Source organism: Peromyscus californicus, unplaced genomic scaffold, assembly GCF_007827085.1.
Source record: "Peromyscus californicus insignis strain IS unplaced genomic scaffold, ASM782708v3 Scaffold_15__1_contigs__length_86483966, whole genome shotgun sequence".
NCBI lineage: Eukaryota > Metazoa > Chordata > Mammalia > Rodentia > Cricetidae > Peromyscus > Peromyscus californicus.
The window spans coordinates 4,224,236-4,241,715 of record NW_026294447.1 but is presented as its reverse complement, the minus strand read 5'-3'; the positions used below and the strand labels follow the sequence as shown (position 1 = coordinate 4,241,715).

The window sequence follows — 17,480 nt, the reverse complement described above, 5'->3', positions numbered from 1 at the left end:
ACTGTTCCTTACATGGTGGGTGGGGTCCTTTTGTATTCCTAGGACCACTCCTTGTCTTCCAGTTCAGCACTGATTGTTGTTTTATCCACAGAAGTCAGTGGAGGCAGCAGTGAACACCCCTCATAAGATATAATTTCAGACAAAGCCTTAAACATGAAACAGTACACATATGTATAATACACATATGTGTAATTTTTTTTGGGGGGGGAGAAATAGTCTTGGCTCTAAAGAGAGACTTGCTAATCACAACTTCAGTTCTTTCCTTAAGTTGTTTTATCCAAACGGAAACAAGGACTCATAGAATTAAAAGGATCAAGACTAAAACTATAGACTCTCATGTTTTTTTTTCTGTCATGGTCGGCCTCAGTCCATGGACAAAATAGTGAGAATTAGCTAGTAATTAAGAGAACTGCTGACAAGATGTTGGGGATCAGCCAGCAATTTCAAAGAAGGTTGGTAGAGAGGAGAGAGAAAGAAACACAAAGAAAGAGACTGAGGAAAAGAGGAAGAATGTTTTCACACATTAAAGTTGGAAGCTGGGCTTGCACACTTAGTCCTGTTGGTAGCTGGGCTTGCACACTTAGTCCTGTTAGAAGCTGGGCTTGAACACTTAGTCCTGAAGCTGAGCTGCACAGAGGAGAAATGTAGCTAGTGGTCGAGATGCCATCTCACCCCTTGGGTCATGGGTTTGTTTCATGTTCCTGCGTCTTTGCAGAGAAAGGCGTCTTCCTAGACAGTTAGCTGTGGTCATTGTCACATCTGCTGTGACAAATCCCACCTGCTCCATAAACAGAAAGTTCTGAGCTGTGGCTGTGAATATACCCTGTATTGTGCTAAATTTGCCTTTGGAGGAGTCAACCCGATTGGACTGATCCAACATGGAGACAGGGTGAATGTGACTGGTTGAAGTTTCTTACTTAACTGGGGAATCACAAAGAATCTTGGTTTCATACTTCCTCAGTATGCCACAGGCTGAGAAGCATGGAAACTATGCAAGTGCATCTGTTAGGATGAAGAGTAACTGCATTATTTTAATTTTCTTTAATTGTGACCATATCATTTTTAATTTGAAAGAGTACAGATTCTAACTGGATGTAAAACGTGATTTTAAAAATATGGGTCTTAATATTTTGTGTAACAAGTAAGTTCTCAGGCTGCTTGGTGTCCTACTGGGGGCATCCCAATCATGTTGGGGATGTTGTGGAAAATATATGAAAGCCTTTGGACTTGGGGTGGTTTGACTAAAGACTATGGCTAGCAATCTATTTCCTGTGAATTTGGGTTACATTAATTTAAAACTACAATATCTGGAAGAATATTTGGTTAACTATTTGTCCACACACTGTTACACTATTTTGTTTGTGACAATGAAGTCTGTAGAGGTTGGTGGTATGCCTATCACTGTAGAGCTACTTGTGTATCCACTGCAGCACTGAGTGCCTGGTGAAGGCTCCTTAAAACTCTAATGTGCTTTAAAACACTTGGTATAAACTAAATCGACCGAGACATCAGCAAGAAAAATTTAAATGCCCAGTATACACAACATTATTTAGTTTTCTGATACTTCTTTGTAAAACTCATTCAAAAGTAGGTTTCTGTAAGTTGCTTTGTCCTTTTTAGAGATTGTGTGCAAGAGTGTGCTGACCAGTTATGTCAACCTGACACAGGCTAGAGTTCTTTTGAAAGACAGAGCCTCTATTGAGAAAATGCCACCACCAGATTGTCCTGTGATAAATTTTCTTGATTGACTGATTGATGTGTAAGGGTCTAGCTCATTGTGGACAGTGCTATCCCTGGGCTGGTGGTTCTGGTGTCTACAAGAAGCAGGCTGAGCAAAGCATGAGGAGCAAGGCATCAAGAAGCACCCCTCTATGGCCTCTGCATCAGCTCCTGCCTCCAGGTCCCTACCTTGTATTCTTGATGTCCCAACCTCCCTCAGTGATGGACTGTGATATGGAACTGAAACTGAAATAATCCCTGTCCTCTCTAAGGTGATTTTCCTCATGGTAATTTATCACAGCAATAAAATCCTAACTAAGACAGGAGGATACATAAACTATGTAGCATGTATGCTTGTAAGCTTGGCGTTTGTATAGAAACTTTGTTGTCTCAAACAAAATAGTGTAACAGTGTGTGGAAAAATAGTTAACCAAATATTCTTCCAGATATTGTAGTTTTAAATTAATGTAACCCTAATTCACAGGAAATAGATTGCTAGCCATAGTCTTTAGTCAAACCACCCCAAGTCCAAAGGCTTTCATATATTTTCCACAACATCCACAACATGATTGGGATGCCTCCATAGGACACCAAGCAGCCTGAGAACTTACTTGTTACACAAAATATTAAGACACATGTTTTGAAAATCATGCTTTACATCTACAGTTTAGAGTCTGTACTCTTTCAAATTAAAAATGATATGATCACATTTAAAGAAAATTAAAACAATGGAGTTACTCTCCATGAATGAAGTGGTTTGTAGCTGTTTTTTATTAAAGAAAATTTTAAGTTAATGAGTATTTGTTTTACACAAAGCTTTTTGTAAAATTGATTATCCTACTTCATTGAAAAGAGTTATATTAGGAAAACAAAACTGAATCTGTAGTGTGGATCCTTACATAGTGTCTTTCCTTTGGACTTTACTAAATTAACATTTACCAAGTTTTAAAAAGAAGAAATAAAATAGCATTTAAAAAGTAATGTAGAAGCTGGGTATTGGTGGCACACAATAGCATTTAAAAAGTAATGTAGAAGCTGGGTATTGGTGGCACACACCTTTAATCCTAGCACTTGGAGACAGGTGGGTCTCAGTGAGTTTGAGGCCAGCCTGATGTACAAAGTGAGTTGCAGGACAGCCAGGTCTGTTACACAGAGAAACCCTGTCTCAGAAAACAAAACAACAAATGTAGGGCCAGTAAGATGGCTCAGCGGTTAAAAATGTTTACCCCCCAAAGGTGGAAGGAGACAACCATCTCCACAAAATTTCTGTACATGTGCTAGCACGTGTATGCCTCCCTGCCAACCGCATCAGATACACACATAATAAGAGTAGATTACGAGCAGAAGTGTCGTGGCCAAGTTACTCTGCCCTGTTGTTGCTCATTATTCTCCTGTAAATTGGAAATAAAATTAAAATTGAATAGTAAGACTTGCTGTGTCCACTGTGAAAATGATGTAAGAACTCAGTGCTGGTGCTCAGGATAAATGAGTCATTTTAAATGCTATGAGTCTCTCTGTTAGTTCCTAGCTAAGTGCTTGAGTGGAGAGCTAGCACCAAAGTCCAGAATGAATGCACTAACAATGACAATTCCCAGAGCTTCTTGTACACATATTTCATTGTTAGCATATTTCTTGCTAATTGCATATCATTCAGAATAAAAATAAACTATGATAATGTTTAACTTTCCTCATTATACCAGCGAAGTACATAGGTAGTATGAAAATTTGAAAGTACTAGGGAATTCCAGAGTGTCAGAATGAAAACTGACTGTGCATTCCCTTTAAGCTTTGACTGTCAAGGTAGGTGGTAAATGTTTTCATTTTAGAAGGTCATACTGACTCTGTAACATTCAATTCTGACTCTGTACATAAATGAATGTGACTGGCTGTGTTCCAGTAAAACTTTATTTATAAACAAAATCTGCATTTTACATAATTTTCATGTTATGAAATAGATGGTATTTCTCTCTGTCTCTATCTGTCTCTGTCTCTCTGTCTCTATCTCTCTCTCTCAATTTCCCCAAATACTTAGGAAGGTCTGCATTTTATCCCCAGAACCCATGTGGCTCATCATGAGAAGTGCTTGTAATTCCAAAACTGGAGAGATCAAGACAAACAGATCCCAAGGCTCCCTGGCCAGTCAGCCCATCCTAATCAAGCCCCAAGTCCCAGTGCGAGATTCTGTCTCAAAAAAAAAAAAAAAAAGATGGGAGCTAGCGAGACCTCTCAGAGGTTAGGAGTACTGGATGCTCTTTTAGAGGACCTGGGTTCAATTCCCAGGATCCACCCATTGGCTCACGACTTTCTGTAACACGAGTTGCAGGGTATCCCATGCCCTCTTCTGGCCTCTATAGAGGCAACAGGTACAGGCATTCATTCAGGCAAAATACCCATACACATAAAATAATAAAAGTTATTTTTAAGCAAGCAAACAAACAAACCCAGGTAGATTGGGTCTGAGAAATAACACCAGAGATTTAGCTCTGACCCCCTTATGCATCTCTCTCACACACACTGTGCCCGCACATACAAGAACATGTATAAAAGTCAAGTGCAGTCTAACTTATAGAGGCTTCCAACAAAATCAAGGAGACTGGATTTGTCTCATGAACTGACTCCTGCCCTGCAGAGTTCTATTCCACATTAGTGTTTTCTGTAATTTCATATAGATGTATGGGTGCTAAGTTTCTACTTCAGATTCAGACCAATCACCCTGAGGCTTTGTTGAAATATTCAGATGCATTCTATGCTGACAGTCTCTCCATACTGGCTAATTCTATAAACAGATACTATGAGATCTCCCAGAAATAGAAACTTTTAAACACAGTTTAATTAAAGAGAAGCCACATGAAGTATTATTACAGTTTCTTTTGCCAAATATGCTTATCTTTACTTGATGAACAGATCTATACTTATATATTTGAAAAGTCAGTTTTTGACAGCTTTAGACATTTTTTGGTAGATCTTCCTCTTTATCTATTGAGTTATGTCTCTTTATGGCCCATAATTCTTTCTCTCATAGAACACAGGAAGTATTGAAGACAAACAAATAATTAGAATAAGAAAATAATCTGCCACTAAAGAGTACCCTGTCAAATCCTTTCTCACACTGTCAAAAAAAAAAAAAAAAAACAGATGTAATTTTTCTTTTAGGTAATTTTTTGTTACCTAAAAGAAAACCCTAAAATCGATGAGTAATACACTCAAGCCTCATTGACATTGTTTACAGTTAGCCAGGATTCCATCCTTCTGCCTCTGAACTAGTCCAGTTTGGTTAGTGAAGTAGCAAAGACGGTGCCCTTCTGAGGCAGGCTTACCTCTAAGTCAATGGATTAGGTTGGAGATGGTAAGACACTGACTCTACGGAGAAATTGGTAAGATGACACAGAAAATATAAAAGTTAGCTCTAGAAAAGCTAAAATAAAGGGTGAAGTGCTATATTTGGATTTCTTAAGTACAGAATTATTTCTTTAAAAGAGCATTAAAATATACATGCCAAGAAAGATGTGTGAAGCCTACCTGAAAATATACAAATGTGTCAAAATATGCAGAGATGTATTTAAGAACACAACTCTCTATGGAATACGTTGGCAGGTACAAGCAAAAGCTTTTTTTCACCTCTAAAAATAAAGAGAGGCAATACTTTAACAAAAAGTTTTCAGTCCCACCACATTAGTGCTTACCTAAAAAGGCTGTAAATGCAAAGGGGTACTCTTTCTGTAGAGCAGGAGAGGACTCAGAATGGAGTTGTAAAGACCAAGGCTTTAGAAACAGGTGGTGAGTGTTTAATTCCTACTTTACATCTTAGTACCTGTGCCCTTGGCCACATTGCTTGATGGCTGATGTTTCTCTTATCTGTGAAGGAATTTCACATTATTGGACAGGTTGCATGATATCATAAAGGACAGATGAGCATTCCTTTTGTAACACACTCAAAGTTGTGTCTGGAACATTGTAAGTATGTTGCATGGGTGCCATAATGTAAAGAAAACCAACTCTCCCCAGCATCATGATTTTTTACATTATCCTTGCCCAAGTTTGGAAGGCAAACTTGGAAGCAGCCTAGAGAAGCTAGGTTTTATTAATATTCACATGTTTTTAAAATTTTTTTCTTTTTTTTTCATTTTTCTTTATTAAGAATTTTTCTATTTACTCCACATACCATCTACAAATCCCCCCTCCTACCTCCTTCCTCCTCCCACCCCTCAGCCCTCTTTCCCAAGCCACCCCACATCCCCACATCCCCCAAATCAAGGTCTCCCATGGGGAGTCAGCAGAGCCCAGCACACTGAGCCTAGGCAGGTCCAAGCCCCTTCCCACTGCACCAAGGCTGTGCAAGGTGTCACACCACAGGCACCAGATTCCCAGAAGCCTGCCCATAGACCAGGGGCAGATCCCGATACCCCTGCCTGGGTGCCCCCCAAACAGTTCGAGCCAAACACCGGTCTTCCATATCCAGAGGGCCTAGTCCAGTCCTGTGGGGGCCCCACAGCCACCAGTCCACAGTTTATGGGTTTCCACTAGTGTGACCAGTGATCTCTGCACATCTTCCCATTATGATCTCGACATCCCTCGCCTACAGAATCTCTCCTCTCTCTTAACAATTGGATTCCCGGAGCCCAGCCTGGTGCCTGGCCGTGGATCTCTGCATCTGCCTCCATCAGCCAATGGACAAAGGCTCTATGATGACAGCTAGGTTATTTGCTAGGCCAGTCACCAGAGTAGACCAGTCCAAACTCACATCCAGTGAGCTTCCTGACAAAGGCAGTAATGTTTCTGTTTACTAGTCGAAGTGGTGCCACCATGCGGCAGTGACATGGCTTGACCGAGTTTGAAATTCACAACATTAGAGGATTGTTTTGCTTTAATTCTTTTTATATAAATTGCATGCACAAGGTTATTTTTTAAATTCCATAATTATTACTCTTATAAGATTACAATTTTAGGTTATTTGAATGAGCAGTAGCATGAATTATCCCTGGTTTGAATTTAGCAAAATAAATGTAGAATATGCCCAAGAGCATTGAGTGCAGTCTGAATCCTTTGGAGCCCAGATAGCCAGAGGGAAAGGATGAAGGCGGAAGTGAGTGGATAGGACTTCTTTTCTCCTCCTGTATCCCCCAAATACATGCACTCATGTTGGTTTTATCTGCTGCAACTGGTCGCAAGGCTTTATTGGAAGAAAGTATGCAGGTGAGTAGAGAAACGGTACAGACATTCCTGAGAGTTTCAGTTGAATTCCTGTTTCTGTTCTGTAGGAATGCATGAGTACAGTGCAGACAAGGGACAGACTTCTGGGTCAAATCCGAAACGAAGGATATTGTAATTCACAGCAGTTCCACTTTTATTCTCCCATGTGTCTTGAACATTTCAGTATATGTTGTCTTAAATTTAGGTGTTGAAACCTGGAGAATATACTGGATTATTTTTTACTAGTTTAAAGTAATTGTCTTTCAGCAGGGTTTTGTTTTTGTTTTTGTTTGATGATATCACCCACTTATATTCTTCTAAAATATGTATTATTTCCTGATGTGTATTTTCTATGTGTATGTGTCTGAGTGAGTAGACTCATGTGGGGCATTCACATGCTCATGTATGTGTGTGCACATGGAGAGGCAAGAAGACCGTCTTTGATGTTACTCCTTACGCACCATCTACCTTTTTTTTGAGACAAGGTCTTGAAACTGTTCCGATGTTTGCCAATTAGGCTAAGCTGTCTGACCATTGAGCATCAGGGACGTGACCATCTCTACATCTGCAGCCCTGGGATTGCAAGTGCGCAGTATTACACCCAGCCTTGTTATTCGGGTCTTGGTGATTGAACCCAGGTACTTATGTTTGTACAGCACCCTCTTTACCAGTAGAACTGTCCCCCAGGCCAAGAATGAGGTTTTCTGATAGAAGGGTGAAAATACACTTTGAATGAGTTTACTTGTGGAACAAGCAAGTGTAGTTTGTTCATGGAGTGGTACAAGGGACAGTATCTGCTAAGAGACATTTATTCAACCATATCTATCAAGTTGTATTTTTGCCATAAAATGCACCAGGTTCTGTCCTTACCAGGGTATCTTATGCATCTAATATCAGGTTTCCATGGGGAAGATTTTTTTTTTTTTAGCTATTTGCAAATGTCAGTCTATAACTGAAAATATAACTTGCAGAGATACATGAAGAGGAGTTTGTCTCACTCTGGTTACAGGTTTTGTTTGGTTGGTTGGTTTTTGTTTTTTGTTTGGGAAGTCATCTTAGTCACAATCTCAGATGAAGAAATTTGAGTTTAATTGAATAAAGCACTCTTTCAAATTAATACTTTTGTTATCCATTTAAAAGACTAAAATTTCCAGCCTCCTCTGGGTTTCATTTGCTGGTGCCTTTATATCAGATTAAATTTTTATACAAATTACAAAGTTCTGTAGATTAGTTTCTTAGTTCCTGTTACTTTAAAAGTGACATAAACAGGCCCGATTTTTTCCCATAGTACAAGGAGCTCAGTGAAGCTTTTATTCAGTTCTCAGCTAAAAAGAGACTAACAAGCATGGCAAAACTTTAGACCCAAAAAGAAGTGTGTCTATACAGATTGTTAAGAACTGCAGTAGAGAAATTGGTATGTTGTAGGTACAGAGGCTAATTTCCTTATCCTGTGCTATTTTAGACCCTGAATAGCCCACCTCTGTATCATAACTGACATCCTGTCACTAATAGACAAACTCTTTGGGACTCTATTAACTTAGCAGGGCACTAGCCTCCACCAACCAAAAGACTAAGATTGTCATCAGATAGCGTCTGAGGCCAATAGGAGAGTCACCTCTCCTGCTGTAACTGCCTCTCTGGTGATTCCAACACTGTATTTTAAAAGTGCCTTAATTCATGGCTTTTTGTTTTGTTACTATAAAAACTTCATGAAACTGCTTCCACATTAGAACATGGAATTTGGGGTAACCCCAACCTGTGTTCTCAGGCCGTGGTCACTCAAGTTTGACTCTAGATTAAACTATCTCTCATTCTCTTTGAGTTGGAAGCTGTGTTTTTTTCATAGACAGAACTAAGTGTGCTCTACAAATTAGTTGGCAATTCATGTTTGTGTTATGGTTTGTTATGACTGCTTAATTCAAAAGCATATTTGCAGAGAGGGAGTTTGAATTAAGTAAATCAAAATAGCAAAGCCTTTGATTAAAAAGTTAGCCTGCTTTAGCTTAAATGTTGATATTTCAAGGACTACTGATATTTTAGTCATTTGTGGTTATTTTTGTTTCCTGTCCAGACCCCTGGGAAATAAGAGAACAGTAAATCAAAGCCAAGATTGCCTTTTGAATTTATTTTCTTTGCATTTATGCCATGTATTAGTGCACTTTGAGAGAGTAAAGACATTCATGACTTGATCACAACCACTGCGAGCGAGAGTTGTACCTCTCTGGACAAACTAATTTACAAGATTCTTATGAAAATTGTCCTTTTAATGTTTATTTCTTGATGGTTAAATTATAAAAACTAATAGTAGACAATAAGCTAGTGGTATCTACATTTCTAAAATGAAATTTGGGCAGGATTGTTGTCAAAGTAAGGATATTACTATTTCCCTAAATTATTTGTTTTGGTATTAGGCACATTCCAACTTATTAATTTAATTTTCCATAAAAAATTTCTTCTGAGACTAAAGACACTAAAGGAGAGACTCCTGTAACAAGCACATAGCACAGCATCTTTAGGCACTGAAAATATCAACTGGTGATTATCTTGGACAAAATTTCAAAGAATTTTGATGAGATGAATTTAAGATGGTTTTTAACATATATATATATATATATATATATATATATATATATATATATATATATATTCATTTCTTCTTTTCTAATATACTCTGGGTCTTGAGTTAGGCGTTACTGTTTAGGTAACTCAGGATATAACCTATACTTGATAGCTCTATGGAGGCAAACTGGAGAAATGGTAAGGTATACTTTTCTTTGTCTTTGCCTGCCTCAGTTTGATGATTGTCACATGTTTTCAGAGATATAAAACCTAGAAAATGCAAAGTGACACCTTGAAACCTTTTGAGATTGTTTCTGAATACTTGTTTTTGTCAGATAATTGATTTTATTCACTTGCTAATAATTTAAGCAAAGAGTTGGTATAATCTGGACTTCAAATGATCAAAATCCAATAAATTTTTGCTTTGGAATTTTCACAGGGTGTGTTGGCATTTGTGACCATAGTCGTATAGCTATGCACATGATTCTATTTCCACGGTTCTGATGTGCATTTCATCTTCTCATTCATTCATTCACTCATTAATTCATTCATTCATTTCAGGTATACACTTAGCTCTCTCCTTGTCCTTATAGCTGAAGACCAAGGCTCCCAGGGGTGCTCCAGGGACAGCGAGAAGGGGCTATGTTAGTGAAACTGGTACTAGTGATGGAGAGAGTCATTTGTTCCTGTGATTAAATATGGTTGGCAGATGAGAGAGAGCAGTTGCAGGCTTCTTCTTCCTAGTGCAGTTTTGAAAGGAGGTGTGCAGAGGAAGTGAGGACAGGACAGTGAGGCAGACAGTCTGCCATTAGAGTCAAAGGTAGGAACCAGTGTTTACATAGGAAACAAATAGAGATCTCCAAGGAGGACCCTGGAGAAAAAAACAAAGAGAATTAAAGAGAAAGGAACTTAAGAGCTGGTGCTGCTGTGTAGTCCTGAGAAAAGGGACTGGAACACAGCACCCAAGCAAACAGCCCTCAGGCAAGGCCTGTGGTTAGGTCCAATCAACAGAGTAGAAGGAAGGAATAACAAAAGGAGAGGAAATGTAAACATCAGTCTTGTTTACTACCAGATCAGGGAGAGGTGGCAGAGAAGGAAATGTCAAGGTGATTGAAACTGGGTTTTCTGGAATGGGAGAAAGCAGAAGCCTCAGTACTCAGCCCTGTTTACCCAGTCCTTCCTGTTCCCCAGAGTCTTCATCTGTGAGTCTGACAGAAACCTGGAAGAATAAAGAAGGGGAAGGTGATGGTATGGAGGGAGACCCTTTCTTCTCCTCTGTCACTCCACACTTTCCACTCCCATCATGCATACCCAATTTTGGTCCTTTCCTCTCCTTTAAAGCATCAGATGTCAGTACTCACAGGAGAGGACAAGGGGTACTTAATTTAGTCCTGTTTACTCCTCATGATAGAATAGCTTGCTGTGCTTTCTGCAGTCATGTGCCCATCTATGCCTCCTCCTGTTCACAGAACTTAACCACCTTGCCCATTCTGCCCAAGCCCGCCTCATATGAACCTCATTGTGAAGTCTGGCAATGGGGGCAGGCCACACCATGCTTCTTGTTTTTATTGCCCTTGTATTTAGCAGAAGACTAGAATATACTCCAGAAGAAAGTTTGCTGAACTAAACCGATAAGAAAAGAGTTTGTCAGGTTAGGAAGCAGTTTAAAGCCAGGTTATGATCTGTGGGTCAGCTTCTGGAAGCGGTAATGGGAGCTAAATCCAGAAGGAGGTGTGAAAGCTGGCTATGATGAATTTTGTTGGACAAGAAGTGCTTAAGAACATCCGATCATAGCACAAAGATGCATTGGAAGAAAATTAAAACCACTCACTAAAAAGCTTTGGAGGAACCAGCCCACTCCTACTTGCAGACTATAGACAGCCAGGTTCCCAGAGTTCGGCCTCTTTCGTAGGCAAGAAGTGGCTTCTGGAGGCTGAGAGCCTTTGGAACACTGAAGCCTTTGGAACACTGATCCAGATGGCAGCATCTAAAGAGCATAAAGAACTTACTTTTTCCTTGTTTTTCCTGAACAGTAGAACCGCCTTTCCAGCCAGTGACACTGAGCAGTCATATTGGCTAAATTTCCATCTTCCTTTCCTGGAAGAAAGAAACTGCTGAGTCCCAAGGATGAACTTCTCTTTTGTACATCCTTGGCCCTTCACCAATCAAGAGCAAGTCCCGATTTCTGTTTTCTGACCTTCTCCTCAGTAGCTATGTTCTGTAGACAGCTTGGAGGTTCTGCTCCAAAGTAAGGAATGTAGGCACCTGCACTGTTCATGTTCAGTACATCACCACATGGTCCTAAGCCAGGGCTCCAAGGCCAGATTCATTTTAGGAGAAAAACAAACTGAAAGATAAAGTCTAACTATGTGTAAGATAATCAACATATACAATGGGAGAAAGAAATGGTAACACTAGGGTCCTAGAACCCTCCAGAAGCAGGTATGTACCAGAGCAAAATTTCCAAGATTCTTCAGGGTAGAGCTGATATATTATTCATGAGGTGAGTGTTTAGTGTAAAGACAATAGTTCTTGACTCGTAGATTATCTTTTACACAGTCCTCATGATCTTTAATGTCTATGCAGAAAGGTAAGAAGAATTGTGTGCACACATACAGAGTCCAATACACAGTGATTTTCAACCCAATAACCTCCTAATTGGTGTTGGGTCCCACTTTGTAAGTTATTCCTTATCAATTTGTATTTGGCTGCAAAAGAAGTGCAAAAACAGTAAGACAAAACGTTATAACGTAGACATGATGATCTCAGCCCTCCTTGATACGCTAGGGTTGTCACTGTTCTCAGCATTGCCTTCATGTGTTTTAATAGAGCCAATCTGCCATGCGGAGACTGAAACCTGCACCAACACAGACAAGTCTGAAGATTGATTAGTGGGTGAAATGTCTACTCGGGCTATCGTTCTGGGCTGTCCTTCGGACATGTTCATGCTACTGAAGCAGTGTTCCACAAATCTTCCCCACACCTCAAGCTAGTGATATGTGGACTTATTTGATGGGGTAGTGTTGCAGTTGTAAAGAGCAGAGAGGGTGTTCTTTCCCAGGTGACAGACAGCGTGTCCACTCTCTCACCGGTCTGTGTGTGGAGGAGGAACAGAAGAGACATAAGTGGTCAAAACAACCTTTCCTTCTTCTCAAATCTAGATATTTCAGTTCATATGTCCACTTGCCAGGAATTTATGGGCAATCATTCTGGAGCATAAGGAACCTAATTTAATGCTGGCTCTGGCCAGCATTGTTAACCTGTGTCCTGAGTTTGGACCTCTGTAATTATGCATACTAACTGATGCCATTAGACATGGCTCTGATTTCTGTAGTACTTGGAATATAAAAATAAATCACTCGTTGACACAAACAAATTGGGTGTGAGAATCTCTATGTAATATTTTGTGTGCAAAACTGAGGTTTTAAACTAAGTCTTCAGCCACAGTGACAAAATCCTCCTGTCAAATGTTTCCATTTACAAAATCATTCACTTAAAAATTCTGAAAATGATTGGATTTTTCCATGGAGCCCCTGGATAGAGGCATAACCAGAGTCCTGCTTTGAAGCACAGGAAGACTGTTCATGTTCACTTGTCCTTAACTAACAACCTTGCAAACAAAGAACTAAGAAAGATTTATGGCTATTGGGTTTGGCTTTAGCACTAGGAATCAGCTGTGGCCCTGGCCCAGGTATTGATAAAAGAATGTATTTTTCCTAAAAGTTTAATTAACCAGATGTATATGATGCTTAAACAACTGTAAGTATTAACACACACACACACACACACACACACACACACACACACACACACACACACACAAACACATGTATGCATGCACACACACACACACACACACAAACACACATGTATGCGTGCGCGCGCGCGCATGCGCGCGCGCACACACACATACATACAAGCTAGGATTTTGTTTTAGTTTTGAAATGAGAGGTTTTTCATTTACGACTACTTTAGAACTGAAAATCATTTTGAAAAAAATGCAACTGTTGATTAACATAATAGAAGCTATCAAAGTAACAAGTTTATAAACAAAGAAGAAATAAGTTTTTATGACATGATAATTAAGACCAGATAATATATGTGTGGAAATATTCCAGATGAGCATTTTAAAAATCCAAAATAATGTATATGTGTTTGAGTTATTTATTTTTATTTTACTATTTATTTTATTTTAAAGATTTATTTGTTTATAACATTTTACACGTTTGTCTGAATGTATGTCTATGGACCAAAAGCATGCAGTACCTGTGAATGCCAGAAGGGGGTGTCAGATCCACTGGAATTGGAGTTACAGGTGGTTGTTAGTCATTATGAAGGTGCTGGGATTTGAACCAGGGTCCTCTGGAAGACTAGCCTATGCTCTTAGCCATGGAGCTATTTCTTCAGCTCATTGCATGTATTTATAATCTCAGAAAGGAGAAGTCCAAATAAAACTAGTTTTGTCATGGCTTTTTCTCACTTGTGTCCAGGGTTGGAGTTTGTTAGGGAAAAGAAACTACAATTCATGGATAACTAATGTTAATGTTAATATTTGTTGTCATCAGCCACCTTCTAACCTGAGTCACCAACAACCACTTCTGAATAATCTTTGAAGAATTGTGTGTGTTCCCCAAAAGACAAACAACATAAACAGAGGAAATTCTATTTATCCACTAATTAAAAAAAAAAAAGATGGTTACATTTTCCTTGTAAACTGATTATTTCTGGTTAAAATACAGTAGGTATCCACAGTGCCCTTTCTTTCATATTCTGTGCACAAAGTGCCTGTTACCTGTTGAAACTCAACCCTGGTCTAATATTTCTGTTATTGGTCCTGGGAAACTCCCTAGCCTGTCAGCAAAGATGTCAGAAAAATCCAGCATTGCTCGTGGACTAAGAGGCATCTTTGTCACCCACGATGCAATGGCTGCTAAAAACAGGAAGCATGGCGGGGATGCAAGTGTGGATAAGGGAGATGAGCTGTTGTCCAAGCAGCAGGGCGAATCCAGCAGGCCAAAGATGACCCAGCCAGAGCCTGAGTGCTGATTGCCTCTTCTCTCCATGTTTGATGAAATATTCATGCTTCTGCCCTCCTCTCTGCAAGCACTATTGATTCCTTGTATAAACGCTGCTATATTTAGTCTAGACAAATGGAATGTGGATCACTGCTGAATAAATTGGATGAAAGACTGGGATCTTGCCTGCCGCTTTTTCTCAGTCTTGGGCAATTATTTATAATCAAGGGCAGTTTTTGTAAGCTGAGGGTGATTTTTCACAATTTAGTGATTAGTCTGTGAACAAAGGCAAGCAGTTAGACACAGTCATTTCTGTTGGGATAGCAGGTTAAGAAGTCAAATTACCCTTTGAGGTTTGCGATGACTGTTACAGAGCACTGTGGGATTTTATTCCTTATCTTTTTTCTTGTTTGTTTATTTGAGTAATTTTAGGGGTTTGACGTTTATAGTTTATGAACAATAAAGAAAGCTCAAGGGTCTTTTGAATTATTTTATATTTTGTGTTTATAGGGTAAGATTCTGACGTTCGCTTATTAAGATTTCCATGAACAACACTGAGGACTATAGTTTGGCCTATTAAAGATAAAAATGAAGTATATTGTTAACAAAATTACTTTAGGCTGGATTCATGAGAATTCTGAGTTAATGTTCAAACTCTCACATCACTCCACAGTCTTGACTAGAAGTTCTGCATTGCCCATTACAGCTAAGAGACCTAGGCAACCATCTTGTTTTCAAACTTGTCACAATTCATTCATTTGTTTGAACAAGGGTAATGTCATAAAAAGTCACTGTCTGTCAAACCATAGTTTATTAATAAATCATTTTCCGATCATCATTAAGTTGCTACATGCAGTATTGATAGTTCAAACTTCAGATCTACACATTGAAAAACAGCCACCATTGGTAAAGGAAGATTGGTAGCAGTCTACATGACTGCGCTCATACATGTATGCAGCATAGCTTGATTGGCACTCACAAGCATTCACATGTGAGGCCTGGCATCTCTAAACAGGATAACTGGGAGTTTTCCTTTAAGCCCTGAAAATAAATCATAAATCTGCATAGAGTACAAACTTGATAATTCCCAATCTGGGATGTTTAAACCTATGTAGATGTGGAACATGCAAAAGTGATGAGTATTTCTAATAATTTAAGAGATATGGAAAGCTGAAGACAAGTAGAGTCAAGGTCACCCAGATTCTCACCCAAAGTACTGCTGTCATCTGTCCTCTATGTCACTCTTTGCATCAGAACTTATGGACTAGTGTAACTGAGAAGTCTGTGTGTGTGTGAGTGTGTGTGTGTGTGTGTGTGTGTGTGTGTGTGTGTGTGTGTGTGTGTGTGTGTACATGCATAGTTATGGCTGGATATTTTGTCTTTTCTTGCTCTCAAGTCCTGAGGCTCAACGGTTAGAATGATGTCTAATATTTAAGGGGCTCAATAAAGATTTATGTCATTTGGTTATCATAGTGTAATTGCCAGTTTATTACTGATTTTTAAGGATTTATTTTTTAGGGATTCATATGTTTTTGAGCATGTGTGTGTGAGTGTGCATGTTTATATATCTGTGATGGCATATGCACATGCATGCACATATTTGTGGAGGCCAGAAGACAACCTTGGGTATCATTCCTTAGTTGCAGCAGTATCTGTCACTGGCCTGAACTCACCAAGCAGTCTTGGCTGGCTGGTCAATGAGCCTCAAGGATCTATCTACCTGTCTTCACCTTCCCAGTACTAGGATTACAGGCATGCAACACCATTCTCAACTGTTGTTTATAATGTAGGGATTGAATTGGTGTCCTCATGCTTATAATTTATCAACTGACCTCTCTCCCCAGCCAATGACTACTTTTTTTTTTTAATCAAATGGATATGACATGGTTTATTTAGGTGTTCTTCTAGTTGGTGACTACGATGTTAATAATAAAAATCTCCAGATTACAACACAGCATTGAAGCTTTTTCTCCTTAGGATTGTCTCTGTGTGACTTACTCCCAGAGGTGCCAAACCTGAATCAAATGATAGAAATGTTTAAGACCTCATGGTTCAAATTGTAGATTTCTAATATTTATAGAAATCAGCGTTTTGTTTCAAGAGTTGCTTATATGGTTTTGATCTGCTAGCCAATCATTATTGGTGAATTATTTTAGTGTACAGAAAATTTCCATTTTTATATAAAAGACAAAACCAAAAATTTTTACTAAAAGGTGTGCTGTGCATACTCTGAGTGACTGTCTTCATATGAGCCTTTAATTACTGTTCTTATGATCATCTCTGCTTTAGTGGTGATGAGGCTGAGGCTTGGTGGAGATAACAGCATTCACAGGCTTATGCAAGTAGGGGAATTGTAACAAGCATTGGGTTTCAGAATAGAGGTTGAAACTGGCAGCTTGCATGTCCTGGTTGACTTACTGAACCATTTTCCTAGGCTTCTCAGAAAGTTAAAGTATTTTAAATATTTTTGCAATTAAAATTTCTGGTTATTTCTGTCTATGCTGGGTGTTAGAGCTAAGTAGTGGCTCACTAATTTTATAGAGGTATAACCCTGACTTCCAAAAGAGCCATTGTCTTTAACTTGACCTGTTTCACATAATTATAAAATTTCCCTGATTCCTCCAGGTAGATGTATTCCTCAGATTATTTAACCATCAGTTTGGCCTGGGCACTGACCAATCAGAGTAGACATTAGTCATAAACAACCACCATCTGGAGAGCTTCTCGGGCTATGGTTTCCCTGCTTAAAATTTTCTTTCAGGGGGCAGTATGCTTATCTACTCAAAATGTGCTAGACACTTCATATATATTATCAAAATCAATTTTTATAAATTTAAATATTGTCTTCTAAAGTTATACTTGGGTCATCAGGTTTTTTTTTTTCCCTTTGGTGGTTTGATTAAATATTTTCTTGAAGTTCTCTCATTCTTCTTCCTCTCTTGTTTATTTTAAGAATGAGGTTTCCACGATTTAAATGATTACTATTTAAAAACCAGT

General features: G+C 38.9%; 1 protein-coding gene across 17 annotated transcripts in view; it reads left to right on the top strand.

Annotated features, from left to right (window-relative positions):
- Hdac9 (histone deacetylase 9) overlaps positions 1–17,480 on the top strand; it is an 872,989-nt gene that overhangs the window by 460,716 nt on the left and 394,793 nt on the right. The window contains exon 3 of one of the 17 annotated variants that reach the window (XM_052738333.1): positions 7,427–7,547. The exons of the other annotated variants lie outside the window; for them this stretch is intronic. The gene's annotated coding sequence lies outside the window, so the exon portion shown is untranslated. The remainder of the gene's footprint in view (positions 1–7,426; positions 7,548–17,480) is intronic. 17 annotated transcript variants of the gene reach the window in all.